The sequence below is a fragment of the Chiloscyllium plagiosum genome, unplaced genomic scaffold (assembly GCF_037043375.1).
Source record: "Chiloscyllium plagiosum isolate Xiang-an unplaced genomic scaffold, Cpla_swu_hap1 HiC_scaffold_8, whole genome shotgun sequence".
NCBI lineage: Eukaryota > Metazoa > Chordata > Chondrichthyes > Orectolobiformes > Hemiscylliidae > Chiloscyllium > Chiloscyllium plagiosum.
Window position 1 is genome coordinate 64,326,122 of NW_028270146.1, and position 14,970 is coordinate 64,341,091.

Below are 14,970 nucleotides of genomic sequence, written 5' to 3' on the forward strand. Positions count from 1 at the left end.
CAGATTTTTAATTTAAAAAATCATACATGTTGCAGGTCATAAGAATGTAATTGCTGAAGCATTGTCGTGGATTTAACTCATAAAGTTTAGATGAGATTTGTATTTATTTAATGTTTTATCTCTATACAATTATGTGGGAAAAAGTTCAGGTGAACTTAGATTAAAGTTATCTGTATGTTAGGGTAATGTGTTTAAAGGTTAGAGAAAATAATGAAACCATCTTTTCATTATGATGGTTCATTTTTTCTTAAGGGAGGAGGTGTTATGAAGATGTAGGTGTACTGTACCTTTACGAAAGTCAAAATCTAGCAGAACTACCTGAAAGTACCAAGTGTTCTGAATAAGATATAATGAAACCTTTTGGTCCAGCAGTTAGCGTAGCTGGTGCCTGGAGACAAAAAACAAATTTGAATTCGGCCAATCAGTTTAAACTATACTCCAAAATACCAATATTAAAAGACAATGAAACAATCCAATGCTTTGGGAGTATAAAACCAGGGAAAATTTAATAATTGGGAGGAGAACTGCCAATCCAACAACATCTGCAGACTGCCCAGAGAATAGCTCTTTTAAAGGTACTTTTGTCAATCTGTGACCTGTGAAGCATAATCCTTAAGAAGAAGAAAAGAAGACACTAAAAGATCCAAAAAGCTTTGACAGCTGGCTAGTTTGAAAACTTAAATTTTTGGTAAATCTTCATCCGGGGTTTTAGCAGACTAGTATTATAGAAGGGAAGATAAACGATAGGTGACAGGAATGAGTTGTAAATAGTTGTTAGTTAATTATCTTATGTGATACTTTAAGAAATAATGTTGTTTATTTTCACTTTAGACAGTACTTGGCCTCTCAATTTTGCACAGATTACTGCATGGGATAAATCTTTTCTGTTTTGATGGTTTAAATTAAGCAGGACAGTTTACTCTGTGCCTTAACACCAGGGTCCCAATATAATATTGATATTTATGTTCAGCCTTATAAGGCATTGACCTTCTGATTGCTCCTGTGACAGAATGCATGGCAGAGTTAGGACATAACGTAGGGTCATAACATAAGGACAATACATCTAATAACAATAGGGGTACTTCATAGATATCTGGGTGAATTGCAATTCAGCTGGTATACAGGTCATGGACATGTGAGAAACTTGAAATATTGGGGTCTTGGTTTAAATTCCACAGTGATGTGGTTAGATCACATTTACCAATGAACCTTGATGTGAAATTATCACAATTATCCAGATGCTATAAATGTTAATCTTATGGAGGTGACCTTCCACTTTCATGCCAAACACTTAATATTTCCTGAACAACATGTAATTTTCCAGAAAGCCCAATTCTATTCTGGACTAATTGTGACGACTGTATATATGGAATGCACTCCTAGCCGCAACTTGAGAATAGATTTATCTTTGGATAATTGCTTCCTCATCTCCAATGTTGTTCCACCGTGATTTTGTACAGTACCATTTTATCAGTGTTCTTGTGCACTGTGTTCAATTCTCAGCAGATACAGGGGTTACAATGTGTAATATTTTTCCCCAGTCCAGTTAAGCCAGCAGCATGCAAACATGGAGTTACCTGCTTGTCAACGTGATTGTAGTGTGAAGCTCAGCACGTACGAGCTGCTGACTGGCTCTGTGCTCAGCAAGAGACTAAAAAGCATATGTGATTATAGTACCATTTACAGCCAGCCTTCAATTAAAATTAGCCTGTCCCTCTTACATGGTAGGTACACAGTCTTTAAAATGCTTTGATGGACAGAAAAAGTGATTGGCAACGCAGAAACAGGTGAGAGATTGTTTCTGTATGTTGTGCTAGAGGCCATAATCAAGGAGGGGGACAGGACAAAGAGGTTATGTTTCTGTAGAGAAGGAAATAGACACAGGTGAATAGGGAGGTGAATTTCTAGAATGCATCCTTGAGGAACTGGCTACAACAACAGAAGAATTTCACATGTGTGGTCAAGATGACACAAAGTCAGGCAGCATTATAGACAGAGTGGGTGATAGTGTAAAATTACAAAGGGTGAAAATGTGGCAGATGGAGTTGAGTATACTCAAGTGTGAGGTTATCCATTTTGAACCAATAAAGGATAGATCAGGGTACTTTCTAGATTGTATGAAGCTGAACACAATGGGCATCTAAACAGACTTAACAGTTCAGTTGCATAGCTCTTTATAATATCACAAGCAAGTGCTAATGGAATGCTGGCCTGGTGGACTGGAGTTTAAGGATGCAGAATTAATGGTGCAGTTATACAAAACCCTGGTTAGTTTCCACTGGAATACTGTGAGCCAATCTGGTTGCAACAGATTATGAAGGATATATTGGCCTTGGATGAAGTACAATGCTTGTTTACAAAATGATGCCTAGACTTCAGGGGTTAAATTATGAGGAAAGGTTATACAAATTAAGTCTGTTTTCTATAAAATTTAGTAGGCTAAGGAGTAGTCTGATCAATGACTTCAAGATATTAACAAATACAGATCAGGTAGATAAAGATAAACTATTTTCACTGACTTGGTATTCTAGAACTAGGGGGCACAGTTGAAAAAACAGGCACAGACCATCCAGGAGAGGTGTTAGGAAGCACTTCTACACACAAAGGGTGGTAGATGTTTGAAACTCTCTTCCCAAGTGGCAGTGGATGCAGGATCAGTTGTTAATTTTAAATCTGAGAGAGATCATCTTCTAGGGATATGGGCCAAAGGCAGGTATATAGAATTAGGCCACATATCAGCGATGATCTCAATGAATGGTAGAAGAACCTCAAGGCTTTGAATAACCTATGTGTGTTTCAATGTTCCCATGTCCCTACATTCCTAAGATGAATGAATGCTTCTTCAAATGCCATCTTCTACTCAGCACAACACCAACCTATTTGATATTTCTCAATGCACCACATATCTATCATTCACCTAGCAGCAAATAAGATTCGTGTTGCAAATTCAGACATTTTACTTTACCCTCAAAAACTTACTAATGCTGCCAGTCTCATACCCACACCTCACTACTTCCACGTACATCCAACTACTCAACCTCAGCAGGCAAATCACTCAAAACATATTGCAACATACCCACGGACATTCTTCCCTATTCTTGCAGGACAAGGTGGTACATAATCAAAGGGAACAATAAAGAACTGGTAGAAGAAACACATGTTTGCATCTCCGAAGCCCTTTGATGGAGATGGTGCTACAAAACATTTGGCCAAAAATGATTGAAGCCAGTGCATCCAACATCATTGATAACATTCAAAATGATGACATCTTCCTGCATTAGATATCTCCTCAAATTCCACATCAATCTCATTCTGCTGTTTGAAATGAAGTACAAGCTGCAGATGATGTGACAAGAAATTTCCTTTGTATTAACCCACATTCCCTCAGCTCCAAATTCTTTTTCTGTAATTTTGCTTTCAGTGAACAAATATTTGCCACTTGGTCAACTAATGCATCTTCACCAAGAAGAAGACCATGAGCAACAGATGACCTCTGATGGAAATGTACCATCACTTGGTATAATATTCACGGACACTAGATAAGATATTGACACTGACATGAGTTAAAGGTTAGTATTGATTTGGGATCAATATGTGATGAGTCAGTGAACATGACTGAAAACAGGGAAGAAGAATAAGATAATGTGTATGACAGCTCACTAGCAGATAAAATTGCAGATAGGTTATACTGTGGTGGTCTTTGATGAGGACTTTGATTCAGTGCTGTAAAGGGCAATGCTGATGGATATGCACAGAGAAATATAAGCCAAACAGAGAATAAGAATCAGTGTCTGCACTGTGGAACTTCATAAGTACAAGTACAACTATAGGTCTCCTCCAGAAGATATGAATAGGATGCAGTTTTACAGTTGCAAAAAGCCAAGTGCACTGAAATGCCTATTCACACACATCTGCAAATCCAATAGAACTACCTCCATTAGAAAAGTGACCTGAGCATTCCAAGGGGAAATTGTTGATTCCACTGACTCAGATTTGACAGAACCTGTTTATGTCAACAGACATTTCATTAATTTTAACTTTGATAAATCGATTGTCACTCTTCTGTCACTGATCAAATACCTTGGCCAAAGAAGCAGATGTTACAACTGACAGAGATGAAGCAGTGTGGTCCAGGTAGACTAATTCTCAATACTTAAGGTCTGCAACAAGTAAAACTCCAACAACAAACATCATCAAAGTATGAAAATATATGTGTAATTTACAATTAATACTTCTCATTTTTTAGCTTTCACACAAATCTTTATCTGAACAGCCTCATGAGATCAAAGTTTACACACACACACGTTTGACTTGAAGTGCTCTTGCTCTATTAAAACAACTCAGTTAACTCCCCCCAGCAACAGAATTTTTTTGAAGAAAATTACACATGGTGGATGCAGGCTTTAATTCAAAAAATGAAATAATGTTATTGTGTCTGGACATTTCAGCAAAATATTTCATATTGGAGAAAATGTAGCTGAGTATATGGTTTCTACAAGTTAATGTATTGGAATTGGATTATTGGATTAGCATGCCTAAACTAGGTTTCCCAACAGTGTCATGAATTTTTGATAGAGCTAAGAACAAAATACAATTAAGCTCAAATTTGAATTGCCACAACAAAGTTGTCTCTAGACAAAATTAAGTTTTTGAGTGAAAATGCTCATCCTATGGAGTATTTGATTACAGGAGGTGCATAGATAATATCTACAGAAAGATTTTGTTTTAAGTGTTGTTTTGTGCTGACATTGAAACATGCTCTGCCAACTCTTTCTAATGTGTCTACTGTGGTAGATCACTGTTGCATATTGCTGTTTTGAAAGGTTAGCAGTTTGCTGTGAACATTAAAAGGAAAATGGAAATGAAGCTGAACAAGATGGTTCTGGGAACTGAAGAAAAATTGTCGGAGCTTTGAGAGTTGCTGTCTGTAACGTTATCTGTTTTACATGCAATTTGAATCTATGGTGCACAATATATGCAGTAAAGACAATTATTGTGCCTTATTTCAGGCAATACTACAGTGAAGCTAACCATCAGCAATCTCAAATTATGATAACTAAATGCAAATTATTCCTCAATATCTGCACCAGTACCCCCAATTTTAACTCAGCTGGATAATCAGGCGAGGCCATATAAAAGCAACAAGCTTTCATGCCATTGCCAGTGTAAAACTCAATGATTTTTAGTTTTGGTCTCATTTTGATATGATCAATTACGTCAGGAATTGACCTATAGCTAGTAGCCTTCCTCAGGCCTTTTTTTAAAGCAGAAGAGTGAAAGATTATCACATTAATCCAAGGCTTTCACCAGGGAAAAACTAGGATTTTGGAAATGGGACCCTGTTTAACATGAGACAATACCACAAAGGATAAAACTTTCAAAATACTAAGCTAAAACCTAACCCATCCAACAGAGACATTGATCACCTAAATCTTGGCTCCAATATTGTCTATTCATTGGTTTGGAATAATCAAAGAGATGACAAAGCCCAGCAGAAGACAGTTCATAGATCACATAATATTCAAGATCAAAAACTCCCTTTATTCTTTAACACTACTGGGTGAAGGGCAGAAAAATAATATGCATTCAAACAACATTTTCCATCTCGGGGACCAATTGAAGCAATTTGTTTCCCGTCATCTGAGTAGATAAGTTAGAAAATGGTACAACAGCCTCACAAAGGAAGGGTGTCAAACTAAGAGGGAAGGCAGGAAGGAAGAAATGTGAAATACACACTCCATAAGGCATGTTAGAGCAGCATCTCTCTCTCTCTCTCTCTCACTGTCTCACTTTCTGTCTTTCTCTCTCTATCTCACACACACACTGTCTCTCTCTCTCTCTCTCTCTCTCACTCTGTTTCTCTCTCTCTCTCTCTGTCTCTCTCTACGAACAGCCCTGAAGGAAGCCACATACCCAAAGGAGTAGGTACAGCCCTGAACAGTTTGACTAAAGATGTGTCCTGGCAGCCAAAGTCAACGAGGTGAAAATTTCTCCATGTACTGTTGAGTGGACAGTTGCCCTGCATCTCTCAACAAAATGTTAGTTTTGTCACAAGGTTGGTCCTTTTTCTTAAAGCTACTCCTTTTCTCAAGGATACTGTGTCCTTGATTTCTTTCAGAAACAGTCTGGGCTCCGAATCAAATGGGTTGGTACAGAGATGAAATGGGTTATTGGGAGACCTTCTTGTTTATATATAAACAGATGAGACTTTAGGCCACAGCTTTCATGTTTTAAAAGTAACCAGTATAATGAAAGGGGAGTAGTCAGACCTGAAAGCTGAAGTTTTGGTTTTTGTTCAGTTCAACAGTGGGCTGTGTGGAAACAGGCTGCTAGACTCTCTCTCCTTCTGCCCTTCTAACTTCAACCTGTAAGCCTCTGTTTCAGTTTTAATCTGTGTTTAAGGAGTTTGTTTATTGGGACTGCTGTGTATTTTTGAAAAAGCATAATTAAGTCTCGTTTAGATAGACTGAGTTCTGTAGGTATTCTATATTTTGTTCTTTGTGTTTCATTCCATAATTTTGTGAATAATTTTTTGTCTGTTTTAAAACCTAATAGTCAACCTAACAAACTTTCTCCAGGTAATTTTCACTGTACACTTATTGAACCAATTAGCAAAGTTACAGCCTGGGCTGGCTGCTTAAGAATGTTTAGAGCGGTCTGGCCTAGTCCATAACAGGTAACTTTGGAAGTTTAATGACTGTGAGTGAGGGAACCTGGATGGGGAGTGGGGGAGGGTGCTTAGTTCAATGATGTCCAAGTGCAAATGACCTATTAAATTATTAACCATAAAAGAATGCATAGCATTGGTTTGTGCCATATTGAGATTTTCAACACCCTACAAATGTGTCTCCTAAAATGAGATTGAATTCACTTCACTGTCACACTGCTGTAAAAGGAAGTCAGATGCCAGATTTTCTCACACCTCTCTGGAGGCCCCAGTGAAGAATATCAGTGAATATAAGTAGATATTTTTCCCCGGCATCTTCAAGGGGCATGGCCAATGCCAATTTCTAATAGGCCTGGATCATTCTGTCCTACATGGAGTGAAAAGTCAACCTCATGAATATGACTGACATTGTTCAGTTGATTGGGATGAAACCTCCACTGATAGTTCGAATTACGTCTACGTCAGCTTGCTGTACTCAGTCATGTCTTTAATACTTCTAAATGAAGGTGGCATGTTCAAGTTTCGAATCAAATAACAACTTCTTAAATCTAGGATTTAAGTATGAAATGAGCAAATCAACTTTAAAGTGTTCAGAATTGAATCTTTAATATTCAAGAGCTGAATGAGTGAAATAGCAGCTTAAACCTTATGCTTTTGTACTTTCAAAACCAGAAGGAGCTACTGCAGATGGTTACACTAGTCAATAACTCATTTACCTCAAAACATTCAGATGAGTGCATTTATTGAAAGCAACTGAATGTTTAATTCTTCCAACTGCCTGGATATGAAAGTCTACATTTGGCCTTTCTTTGAACATAGCCTCAACTGTCTCATAATAGTGTTGTAAAATATGTTCAACAATACATTATGAAAGCCACAAAATTAATCTGATATTCTTCAGGCTCCTATGAATCCTGAATACTGTAATAATCTTTTCTGTAGTTTGATCCATGGCAAGTATGACTGTTGTATGTTGTCTTGCAACAGATGAGTGATTTAAGGGAATAACGTTCTCATCACCATATCATAACATGTGACCTATTGGCATAAAGCTCTCAGTCTCCATTTTCTGGAGTTTTGTTCTCTTACGGTATATCATGCTGAGGGAAGCTTGTTACAGTGCGAATTGCTTAGCTTGAGCCTAGGCATATAACTGTCTGTGATTACAGTGTACATATTAATATACCAGGAGCTGAGATAAACGTTTAGTGAATTCTTCAGCATGATGTGAACCATATCTTGTTATAATGATATAGGCACGTCAAAGCTGAAGATCATCATTATATCTTGCTTCATCACTTCATAGCAACCAGACCATTGCAGGATTTCCTTATCTTTCTGAATTAATTTGTTGATCAAATAAATCTGTCTCTTCACCCTCCTTTCTAAAAACTATTGCTCAGCTAGTATTGACCCTAACTTCTCAATGCTTTTAAATAATTTTCATTTAGAGCCATAGAGACATGCAGCATGGAAACAGACTCTTCTGCCCAACCAATTCATGCCAAACAATATCCTAAACTAAACTAGTCCCACCTGCCTGCTCCTGGCCCATATCGCTCCAAACCTTTCCTATTCATGTACCTATCCAAATATACTTTAAATGATGTAATTGTACTGATATCTACCACTTCCTCAGGAAGTTCATTCCAGATGTGAATCACCCTCTGTGTATAAAATTAGCCCCTCATGTCTTTTTTTAAATCTCTCTCCTCTCACCTTAAAAATGTGTCCCCTTGTGCCCTCCATCTGAGGGAAAAGGCAACTACCATTGTCTCTACCTATACCTCTCATTATTTTATATACTTCTATCAGCTGATTCAGCTTGATGACTTTGGCTCTAAGAAATTTAAGCTGACCATTGGGTCTTCGTTCTCACATCTTTCCATCAGACGACCATGAGATTGCCAAATGTCCAGAGTAAGCAGTATTTATAGGAATCTGTCAGGTATTGCTAGACATTGTCTAATAACATTATATTAAGATGTCAAGAAAGTTCTTTGCTCATTCTTCTAGAGTTTGTGTTAGTCTGTGCAGTAGCGATTTCAAATCCAAGAAGATCATAAAATCATGTGCAGACATTGTGGCCTGTTGCTTGTTTTTCCATTGCTACTTACTCCAATTGTTACTATGTGGAGTCTTTCTTCACAACATACACTTCAAAAGCCAAGTGCCAAGGCATTGCATCTGCATCTGTGTTGGTGCGAGAATGTGAAGCATACCTTAATGTGCATTATTAGAGCTATTTATGCTTGTTATCTCTCCTCAGAAAACTCATATAGAAAGAAAACAGGCACAGCTGTGCCAAGAAGGAAAATCTTCTAACAGATGTCTGATATCAAAGTATTGAGTGTCGTGCTGTGGTAATAAAATATGTACCACTGTGTTCCTAAGTACATGAATGAATTAGGGAACAATGAAACTAATAAAAAGATGTTTATATTGTGAGCCTGTATCAATGCATCATTGTTTTGATGAACTTGCAGCTAAGGATTTAGATGTATTTTTTAAAATAAGACTGATTCAGATATCCTCCTCCTGTAAAGATCTAATTATGTGCAATCTTTCCCTGAATTCACAAACAGAACACAGATAAATTAAGAAGGAACTATATATAACAAACATATATTAGTAATATTTATGAAAATATGAGAAATATACATTGCCTTGAACTGTTCTGTGTGAGTCTTATTTTATTTATTATCCTATTTCTTTTTATTGTAACAATCAGTTTTTATACTCACATGTCTGATGTCCGCACCTGCCTGTAACTCTGACTCACTCCTTATGTCTACTCTTGAAAAATTAACCTGTTTTCTTTTTCCATACTGACTGACTTATTGAATGTTTCCAATATTTCCTGTCTTTGTTACATGCATTAGTTTTCAGTTGAAATTAGTGTGCACTTTTACAGGTCATAGTCTCTCACTCTTACTGCTCTGTTCTCGCAACCTTCTGATCTCAATTTACTGCCTATTCTTTTTAACTGTTCATTGTTTCACATTTACTCTTCTGTACATGCCAACATCCCTAAATGCTAAACATATTGTTCCTTTTAATGGATGCTGTTTTTTTGAAAGAAAGGGACACACAGTTTCACTTGTACCAGCTTTAATCCCTCATGTTTTGTCATTCTGTAATAATCCAAACTGCTGAAAGTCAGGTTAGCTAGGAGCTGAGAACACAATCTAAGACCAGAAAGACACAACATGATCAGAATACTTAATATTAATTAATATTAACTAAATTGGTTAGCTCAGTTAGCTTTCCTGATGAAGGACTTATGCCCGAAATGTTGATTCTCCTGCTCCTCAGATGCTGCCTGACCTGCTATGCTTTTTCAGCACCACACTCTCGACTGTGATCTCCAGCATCTGCAGTCCTCACTTTCTCCTAGTTCAGTTAGCTGGATGGTTTGTTTGCAACACAAAGTGATGACAACAGCATGGATCCTACTCTGGTTGAAGTTGCCACAAAGGACTTTGCTTCTCAAACTCTCCCCTTGCCTGATATGTGGTAACCCCCAAGTTAAAAAACTACCAGTGGCCACTCTTTAATGAGAGCAGCCCGATAGTTTTGTAAGACTGTGGTGACTTTACCTTCTTTAAGCTTTTGTGTGGATTTTCCATCTCTGTAGTTGATTGCCTAAGTAGATCTGGAACTCTGTTGCTCATTGGTCCCCACTGCAGCTTCCCAGTAGGAATTTCCATTATTCTGTGTCAGGTTCACTGGGCTGGCATGGTTTCCCCGATAGTGATCCGATATCACTCTGCCATAGCTCTTTTCATACATGCTCAATACTGACTTTTGGACGAAAGATATGATTAACCTTTTACTCAATGGGAAAAGCAATGCAACATCCTGTAGAGTTGAAGATTCCAAGGTCTACAGCTTCTTCCTTATGGGGAACTCTTAATTCTATGATATAGTTGGTTCTCTACCATTATCCAGTTCTTCCATTGCCCTTACTGGGATTCTGTCATGAAATAAAACAGTATTTCTTAGCTGTTTCCACCATGCTTTGCATTCTAGCTCACTGATGTTGTATCAGTCAAAAGTAGCATCCATGCCATATGACTGACATCCCAATACTAACAGTTAATCAAATCTAGATTAGCTGTGATTTACACTTATAAGTTCAGAAAGTTTTTTGATAATTCGCTATCATTCAAGCATTGTGCACTTTTTGTAGTTATTGAAGCATGGTGTGCTGTGCTAACGATGAGCATAATTCAGAAATGAACGTCCTTTAGTATGACATTCAAAAGCTCATTCATCATATCTCATTCCCAACTCTAAACCATCATCATCACCGCACCACCATATTTCTTCACCCATCAATATCATCAGCTAAAATAGACCTTTTTCTCACTGATCAAATTAGCTTTTCCTTTAAGTACCTTCAGAGATTTATCTTGCTTTTATTTGACCTTTATCAAGAGTGTGTTTGATAGAACATTGACTAAAACTGCCTTCACATAACCTAACAAGCATTGCCAATCGAGATTAATTGTGCAGTCCTCCTCAAAAGAAAATTCTGTTTCCTCTTAAAATGCCATGGAAACCATGTCACAAGACTACAGGATAGATTTTTTTTTTAGAGCTGTGTTTACCTTTAATTTATATTTGTGTTTTTCCAAGGACTACTCAGTAGGGAAAAAAAGACTGACAATACCTAGGAGCTAACATAACAAATCAATAAATGTGGAGGTAGAATATTCAGTCATGCAAAACTTGACCAAGGTTTGATGTAATTTGGTATGTAATTGCTTATAAATTTAAGGATAAAGTCATAAATTAGGACAGGGATTCTGAATTTGATGCGTTGGGGCATGGGAAACCAATAATGGTTGGTTCAAATGAGCTAATGCAGTTGGCCACCTTGAGAGCTAGAATGCAAGGGGCAGGGAGTTGGACATGTTTGCAGTTTGTTGATAGTGGAATATCAGAAGCCAGAAAAATGTAATCTAATTTGGAGGTTAGCAAAATATGGTTGTACAATAGCTGTAGGGGCAAGATGGGAATGGAGGAAAGCAATTTACTGTGGTGGATTTAGAAATGATTTGGGCAGATCTTATGATTTGCAGTTGTCTTATCTTGACTTGGCCTCTGCCAAGAACTTCTCAGATCTTTTCTGAATCTTTCTGACTGTCCATGAAAAAATGGCTATGTTAATTCTGCAAAACCCCTCCTTGCCGATGATAAACAAGATTTTTAAAACTCTTTTTGTGAGATCATTATTTTCTTGATGTGCAAGATGGAACTGCTTGTGGTATTTGACAATGCTTGTTACTTCCTGTAACATAAGAAACTTCATATTTTTGGTGTTCAAAAATCCAACAGATGTTTGTTACAGCTAAGTAAAAAGCAAATGAACTATGAATGTTGTAAATCAGAAGCAACCACAAAAGTTACTGGAAAAGCTCAGCAGATCTGGCAGCATCTGTGGAGATAAATCAGAAATAAAGTTTTGGGTTGAGAGCACCTTCCTCAGAACACAGTTACCTGTTCTAAATAAACATTATGTTCATGGACACATCAGTATTTGGCTGGTTCTAAGCCAGTAGTTTATAACAGAGTAGCATTCTCTTGCTACTAAATGAACCCTGTTATCCAGCTGTTTTGAGGTCAGGAATTAAGCTCTTGACTATCTTCAGGTCATTGGTATCCCGTATACTTTGTGAATAGCCTGTTCTTCTAAGTTGAGCTTTTCCACTAATGTTTGATTGATGTTAGTGGATTAAATGATCATTGTTTATCATCTTCTTGCAGTTCTGTGCTCAAATCTCATGTTACATTTTGGTGTCAGAAGAGCAATTCCATAGAAAAGGTAGGTGTGAGATTTGGTCAGGTGGCAATTTCATGTCTAATTAGCACCAGAGTATATATATCAAATAGTCTGCCTAGTTCTTCCAAGGGTACCTTGATGACAGGACTGGGAAGATCAACATTTCTTCCCTTGTCTGCGTCACAGCTTTGCAAAAGTATGTTATCCCTTATCACAGCTATTTCAAACTCATCCCAATTGTCCTCAATCATACTTTTCATAACCTGGGATTTCTATTAGTTTGTGAAGCAATCAATATTCTATTGAGGATATGTAAGTTGTGAATAACCCATAGTTTCTCTCCCAATTATCTTTGAATTAGCATGTAAACATCTTCTGTTCAGATTCCCATTTTTTCCCTTTTAAAATGAATCAAAATATAAACAATATTAATTGAAAATGAATAAAACCAAAAGACAACCTGTTGTGCAAGAGGACAATATATTGTATTCCCACTTTATTTTTTTGAGTTCATTATACTTTCAAGTGCGGTTTATCCCAATATCCCTGATAGAGTTTGCTCCTCTCTTCACAAAGCATCAGAAAGCTAACTGCTTCGAGTACCCATTTAATGTGAAACTTCTCCGTTCTCCAGCATCCATTTTAAAGTTGCTATACAGATTGTCAGTCTTTTTGCATTCACACATATTTTTGAAGGTGTATAATCCCATTGTGACTTATTATTGGCCATTACAATGGCCTTTCCTACTGAAACCATCTTTTGTCGTTTTTTTCCAATATTTATATGAAGTAAAATGGCATATCTACTCAGTATATAAAATGAAATAGGACCCAGTTCTGAAGAAGAGTCATACTTGACTTGAAACATTAACTGGTCCTTTCTTCCCAGATGCTTCCAGACTTGCTGAGTTTCCCTAGCATTCTCTGTGTTTGTTAGTGAACTGGAAACTCAGTGGCCTATAGTTTAAATGAAGCAAAGTTGGATAGCAATGAGGAATCTTGGAGTGACCTGCTAGTTAAAATTCCCAGGTGGCATGTCCAGAGGGAAAAGATCTACTTCAGGCCTTCAAGAAGATGCAGTGAGACCTGTCATGACATAGCACTTTGAAGACATGATTGACTGGGATTCCGAAATCCATTACCCAGCCAATGTGAATGATAGGCTAAGACGAATATCTCAAGCAAATGCTGAAATCATTCCAAGCCTTACCATTTGGCCTGATCAGTCATGCATGAAGAAATTGTTTCCACCAAAGTGGATTCTAATTTATAAGCAATTGGAACTCAGTCAAAGATGCTGATCACCTGCCTGCTTAGTATAGTCACAATGTGATATGTCTCATTGCAACCTGAAGCAGGGAAGTATGTAATGGGGAAAATTGGCAAGATTCATGATTCTAACTTGTGAAAGGGGAAAGGTGCTGGGTGTCACCAATGAAAAGCATTCTACTTCAGGGCAGTGGGTCTCTGTTGGGTTGTTGAATACCATGTATATGTGAATAGTTTCTTCTGTTACAGGAAGTAACAAGTATTGTCAACAGAGGTCAATAGACTGGGAGGATGAAAGTTGGGAGGCTGGGCCCCTTAGAAGAGTAAAAGATGTCTTTCATGACCTTGGAGTGCAGGAGGACCAGAAGCAGGAGCCTTGTGTGGTGAGAGAGAGAAAGAGTGAGATCAGGAGATCAGCCAAGAGCTGGAGCAGGAGTTTGAGATGGGTAAGTCACCGTGTGAGGAGTCAAGACCATGAAGAGAGCAGACTGAGGTCTATTATGGTGGCAGTGAAGCAGACAGACAGCTCCAGGTGACCTGGGTGGATCATTGTTACCCCCCTGATTTGAAGGACCCTGAGAGAGGAAGGTCCTTTTATATTGGGAGGCAAGATAATTTAGGTCATGCAATCCTCCAAATGAACCCTGCTGCTTAGAGATCAGGAGTCAACCATTCAACTGTTTCCGGCTGGATCTGGTGTATTGGCTCTGAATATCCCTTTGTAGACAGTTTCTTCCTCAAAGTTAGGCTTTTATGTTTACTTTTACAAAAGATTGATGTCACTGGATGAGGTGACCCCGTTTTATAATACAGGGTGGGGGAACAAAATCAGTAAAAGTAAATAATGCAAGAAAGTGAAAGTACTGAACTCACTGGAGCACCATCTCGATATACTGGACAAGTCAGACCTGAATATATCATTCACACATTTTACGGGTTTTTCTTTTAGTGAATTTCCTTGCATTATGAATGCTTAAATAACACATTATACTGAAATAGCAACAGAAAATTCTAGAAATACACAGCAGCAATGGCAGCATCTATAGAAAAATAGAAATAGTGTTGTCATCCAGGATTTAACAATTGCAATGAGGGTCCTGTTGATGGAGTTGAACACAGGGAAGAGTCTCCCTTCATTGGTCAGTTGAAGCAGGGGCAGCCCCTTGTGAGCAGCAGTAGTTGCCACCAAAATTGTCATTGCAAATGGGATGACAGTCTACCCTTCAGAGCTGACAGCCAATCAGAC